Source organism: Solea solea, chromosome 2 (genome assembly GCF_958295425.1).
Source record: "Solea solea chromosome 2, fSolSol10.1, whole genome shotgun sequence".
In the NCBI taxonomy this organism is placed as follows: Eukaryota; Metazoa; Chordata; class Actinopteri; order Pleuronectiformes; family Soleidae; genus Solea; species Solea solea.
The window spans coordinates 28,008,763-28,014,762 of record NC_081135.1 but is presented as its reverse complement, the minus strand read 5'-3'; the positions used below and the strand labels follow the sequence as shown (position 1 = coordinate 28,014,762).

General features: G+C 41.0%; 1 protein-coding gene across 1 annotated transcript in view; it reads left to right on the top strand.

The window, feature by feature from the left end:
* Window positions 1-760: 760 nt before the first annotated feature.
* map2 (microtubule-associated protein 2) overlaps window positions 761-6,000 on the top strand; it is a 67,507-nt gene continuing 62,267 nt past the window's right edge. Inside the window, exon 1 of the mRNA XM_058622361.1 lies at window positions 761-908. The gene's annotated coding sequence lies outside the window, so the exon portion shown is untranslated. The remainder of the gene's footprint in view (window positions 909-6,000) is intronic.

Sequence of the window (6,000 nt, the reverse complement as noted above, 5' to 3'; positions counted from 1 at the left end):
TTCCATATGTAGGATTAGGGCCACATATGAATTTTTTTTGGAAGAAAATAATTACAAAGGCAGAATTCTAAGAATGTTGGATTTGAAAAAAGTCAGAATTCTGTGAGAAAAAAATGATCAGAATTCAGACTTTAATCTCAGAATTCTTAGAAAAAAATCAGAAATCAGACTTTAATATCAGAATTTTTAGTAAAAAGGGTAGAATTGAAAAAAGTCAGATTTCTGTGAGAAAAAAAAATCAGAATTCAGACTTTAATCTCAGAGTTTTTAGAAAAAAGGAAGAATGAAAAAAAGTCAGAATTCTGAGAAAGAAAAGTCAAATTCAAAAAGGTCCGAAATCTGAATTTAATCCCAGAATTCTGACTTCATCTCAGAAGTCAGGTTGTTTTCTATTTTTTTTTTATACCTTAATGTTCTTTATTAACAACTGAAAGAAGTTTTCAGATGTTGCAAATTCACGTGTGGCAAATATTTGTATACTATGAACTCAAATGCATTTATAAGTGGACAGTTATACTCCGATTTTGTGCGGTATGTATTGTAAATATATGTACTTTTTTCTCTTCTACAGTATGTCCACATATGTAGCATTTATGTTTTGGAGAAAGTCGGATCTTGCTACATCAGACCTAACCCTAACCTCTGCTGTGGTGAGGACCAAATACAATGTGTAACATTAACAATACATTTGCATGTCACAATTTTGTAAATTGTGTGTGTGTTTATTCGCATCTCCTAATCTGGTTATTAGCAAATGGTGGACCACAACACCGTAATGACTTGGAAATGCATTACACAACCACAGTGTGGGGGTGTGACTAGCACAGTCATTACGGTAAATGTAGGCTGCGGAGCCTCGCTGTGTCCGACAGACCGGGAGTTCCACTGGAAGACACTGCGCCGGACAGGTAAAGCATTTCATATATACTTTTCCTATTTATGTATAAAGCAGCGTTGTGATATTACTGAACATGTAAACATGACATAAAGGGGACGCATTATTGGCGTTCATAGCGTCTTTACACGCGACAGTGAATGGACATCAGAGCAGTGGAGCAGAAACGATGAGATGCCCCTCTCTCTCGCTCCCTCTCTCTCTCTATGTGTGTGTGTGTATGTGTGAGAGGATGCAGAAAAGGACGCATTGTTCGTCTCCAGCAGACCTGAGTCTGGCTTCTTGTGAGTCTATGTTGTCAGACAGCTTTTAAATGAGCCGTGTCGCGCAGGGAGACTGATGAAATCACAGCTATAAGCAACAGATCCGGTGAGAAGATCCCTAAAAAACAATGCATTATTGATTGAGGCGAAAAAAGAACTGGTGCACAAAACAGAAATAGGCGTTTTGATTGTGCTTTTGTTGAGATGGGATTGTGTCTGCATTGTGCTACTTAAAAAAAAAAAGAAAAAATAGGCTTCACCTATTGCGGTCACTGCGGGAACTTGCATTGCTGCGGTGACAGTGCACTGTTTCCAGGCTGTGTAACACCTTACAAGACAGTGATGCTAGAGCTGTAACATAAGGTCAGTGTGGAGCATAACAATGAGAGGATGCCTCTGCGTGTGACAGTGCATGATATTGATTTATGATCTGCCCAATGGGAGGGAGTAAAGAGAGGGGTGCAAAGCAAACACAGGTGCTGAGTCATAGTGGCTCTTTTCTGATTGATGACATGAGAAGCCCAGTATGTGCATGTTTGTCTTCTGCCATCATTGCATTGTCATTGTGTGTTGCAGCAATGGGGTCTCACACCATTTCGTGAAATGACGTCTTTCCCTGAATCCCTGCTCCATCCCCAAACCCCAAAATCATAGCAGACGCAGCCAAAGCAGACCAGTCAGTCTGTCACACATCAGAGATAATTCACCACACACTGAATGAGCTGTACGTGATCGAAGCCTCAAACACTACGTGTGTGTATTTGTACTGTATGTATAGTCGAATCTCATTTACAGACAGTAGCCGTTCTATTGATTTCCCAATGTCAGGTTCACTTGCTACAGTGTGTGCATGCAAATCCATTTAAATGCCTGATGAATCCAGAATGGGGCTGGGAAGCATTGAGTCATGAACGTTCAGACAGGCTGCTGCTGCTGCTGCTGCTGCTGTTGTTGGGAGCTCCTCCTTGCTGAGGGAGTTGGCCTGTGTTTCTGGAGGAATAGCCTGGTCATCTCTTTGGTTTTTACACCTCTGTCTGCTTCGGTGCCTGCTGAAGCTGCTCAGTAGCAGATGCAGCGGTGTATGTGTAGTATGTGGAGACGAACCCTTTGGTCACGTCTCTAAGGGGGCGTGGACATGTATCTACTGCTTTGTCCTTTGGGAAAAATACATTTCTACTGTATAATTCGCATATTATCATAGCTTTATGCAAATTACAATGCTGTGACATTGGCTTGTTCTGTATAAGTGTAGACATCAAGATATTGACGTTGGGAAACTCAGTGTTCTGTTTGATATTTTACAAAAGTGGACCTTTGACATGGAAGGTGCTGGTGAACATGAACATCTGTTCATCCTACCAGCAGTAACCCGGTTTTGTTTCTCACTAAATTAGAGTATATTAATGTAAAAGACCCATCCCTAAACTCCTCGTGTCAGTGTGTGTTCAGTAAGAATTACAGGTTGATTTACAGAACTATTTGGATAGTAAGTGAACATTAAGCATTCATAAGGGGGTCGATACATCAGCTTAAAGTAGACCCGTGAAGGTGATACATGAATGAGCTATATGGTATCTAAGATGATGACTCAGTCTGTGGCTGTGTTTTGTATGGTTGACACAAATGAAGGTTAAATTAAAAGAGGGTTGACATTTTTAAAAGCAGGCTCAACACCCACCTTTTTCATTTGGCTTTTAACTAATGTCCCCCTTTCTTTTTGTTTTAGATTTAATGAAATCTAAAATGGTGACTGCATGGACGCCACCTTACAGTGGTGGTGTTTGGCTCTTTGCTCCGCCTGAGGTATAGGGTGGTGGCTCCTTGCCGGGCGGCCGAGCTACTGGAGGTGGCAGCCGCCTCCCAACAGCTCCCTGTGATAAAAATGTTCCTTTCTCTGGTTCTTCCATGCCCAGCCTTATTAGCCCTACTATTAATACTTCTTATATCTGTTCACACATGTTTTATCATGGGCCACATGGTTGCTGTACTGGTAAGCACTCTTGCCTTTGCAACACGAAGACCCGGGTTCGTGACCCGGTCAGAACAAGGGCCTTTCTGCATGGAATTTGCATGTTCTCCCTGTGTGTGTGGGTTTTCTGCGGGTTCTCTGGTTTCTTCCCACAGTCCAAAGACATGCAGATTTATGGATTAGGTAAATTGGACACTCTAAATTAACCGTGAGAGTGGGTGGTTGTTTGTCTCTATGTGGCCTGCCTATCGCCCTATGTCAGCTGAGATTGGCACCAGCGCCCCCGCGACCCTCATTTGGAGGATAAATCGGTAGAAGATGGATAGTTGATTTATTAAATGATTGATACTGGAGCAAGTTGTCAGAGCACTGGCTGGTTTTCATAGGTTTTTGTGTTTCAATACACTTAAATGGATTCAAAATATTGATGTGGAGAACAGACGTGCACAGTGTCAGGTTTTGTGAATGACAACATGAAGCAAAATCTGTGTTTTTTTTGTTTAAATGGCAGGACTATGTGTCTGATAATGCCCCAGTTACTGTCACATATTTGTCATGAAGTATTGATTTATGGTTGCATTAGAATTTATGCTACGCTTCTATACTATACATGCTGCGTGTGTTAGCACTGAGACCTGTGACAACAAAGGATCTGTCGCATGTGGTGTTCGCCCTAACTGACTCTGTGTCACTGGACCCGTGTCTCAGTAATTACACTTCTGTGTCGTTAAATAGGCAAAACTGTAAAAGGACGTTCCTTTAAGGCCACCATGACTTGGACTGAATGGATTATTTTCATTGTATGATTGACCAGTAGAGATAATGCACACTCCTGTTTGGTGCCACAAACCGTAGGTCAGCTTTACACAAGTTCTCTGTATAGGCAACAAAACCTAACCCTGACTCCTACAATGATACTTAGTCAGTATCATACACACACACACACACACACAAGCTCACGCTCTCTCCCCCTGAGTGTGCTTACTTGCTTGTTTGTTTGTGTGTGTGTGTGTGTGTGAGAGAGACAGAGAAAGTGGGAACGGCTTCTTGTAAGAAAGAAGACACTCGGGGGTAGTTTTGGCAGCAGCACCAGCGCTTTAACTGCCATGTCTGCCTTCTAGCTGCCAATCGCTCCTTTTCTTCTGCCTCTCTGGATAAGTGAAGTACTCCATGTATTTTGGAAGACGAACCCATTGCTTAATGAGCTTACAAAATGAGGTGAGAATATATTCCTCTACTTCCTGCCTGCTGTCTTTACCCTCTTTCTCCTTTTTACCATCATTTGCATTTCAAGAAGACTTGTGATGCTAGATGCAGAGATTACATCTGATACATGTATCTGTAAATCGCTTTACATTGACCTCTTAGGACCTCTAAGCTGATCTGTAATTTTTAATAATCTTTTCGCTGTCTGCACACCTAACACCTCTTCTTCCTGCCCTACACAGAACGCAGGATTAAAGCGCTTTTAGCTGCTCACCATTTTATTAACCTGACATCACTCTTCATGCATGTGTCACAGTCCAAATGGCTTAAGTGGAAAGACGCGCCATGTAATGACCGCAATTTCATCCACCATGCTCAGTGAAAGTAAGAATCTCAGTATGACTTCATCAAATCCTGTAAATGAGCCACATTCCTTAATTAATCTGTTATCTCATCTGCCTCTCAGACAGGTTGGTATCGTGTCATGAAACGCTAAATGTTTTTACCATAAATGTTTCATATTATGTGATACACAGTACATTTTGACAAGAAAGCAACTATCACGTTATAAAGTTGATATTGATCTATTTTATTTTTGCTACAGTGGAGGTAATGTGCTGCATATGTGACTCTTTTATGCAGTTTGAAATGTTTTATTTGAACGTACACTTCAAAAAAAAAATGTTTTCTGAACCAGACCCCTAAAATAAGTACTTTTTTGATTGGTTAGATTAAGTACTGACAAACTGGTGATGACACTGTAGTAGTACCACCTTTATCCCTGTAACCAAAGTTGACCTCTCTTCTTATGAAGGGTGGGGAGAAAAGGTAGAAAACTAATTGGATTATGGTTCATAAACACATAAGGTGTCATTGATAAACGACTTGTCATAGTTGATGGCTTTTTAAATTAAGTTCTGCAGTTTTGGAGGGAACATTTTAATTGATTGTTTATTGACACCAACCAACTGAATGTCTCAAATCTCAACATTTAACAGAAGTCTGGTGTAATTAGTGACTGCTGAAAGCGGGTGATCCTGAGCCAAATCACAACCCGTTCCGACGTATTTCAGTTCAACGACTGTGGTAGACAGAGTACTGAACCAATCTTTTAAATGAACTGATTCTAATGATTAAGTACAGAGCAACTGCTTTGCTCGTCAATAGTTTGTGTTGTGCATAAAACAGAGTCAGGGCAGTTTTGTGAAGCCGTGATATGAAGACCCCGCCCATGTTGAGGTGGTACTATAGTAATGGAAAACGGCGGGCCTGGTACCCAGACCGTGTAGAGAGTCATGCTCTAACTGTATAGTGGAGAAGTGCCATTAGTTGGTGTTGCTTTGCTCAAGAGAACAGATGTTTGCTGACATTAGGGTTTGAAGGTTTCCTCGGTATGTTGCATCAGTGAGGTCTCTGTGCTGAATTATATTATAAATCGTTCTACCTCTGTCTTTTTACCATGTGTAGCTGTTTACATGTTGGGTTGTTCATAGAAGGTTTTTATATCTATTTATGTAGAAAAGAAAGGAGAAGAGAACCTCTCTCTGATCTCCCAAAAACAATGCTCAGATATATTGGGTGAAGAAAAGGTTCATCAGGAAACTACGGCTTGTGCAGTACAACAATACCTTTCATATGATTTATTTTTAGCCTTTTGTGCTCCAAAT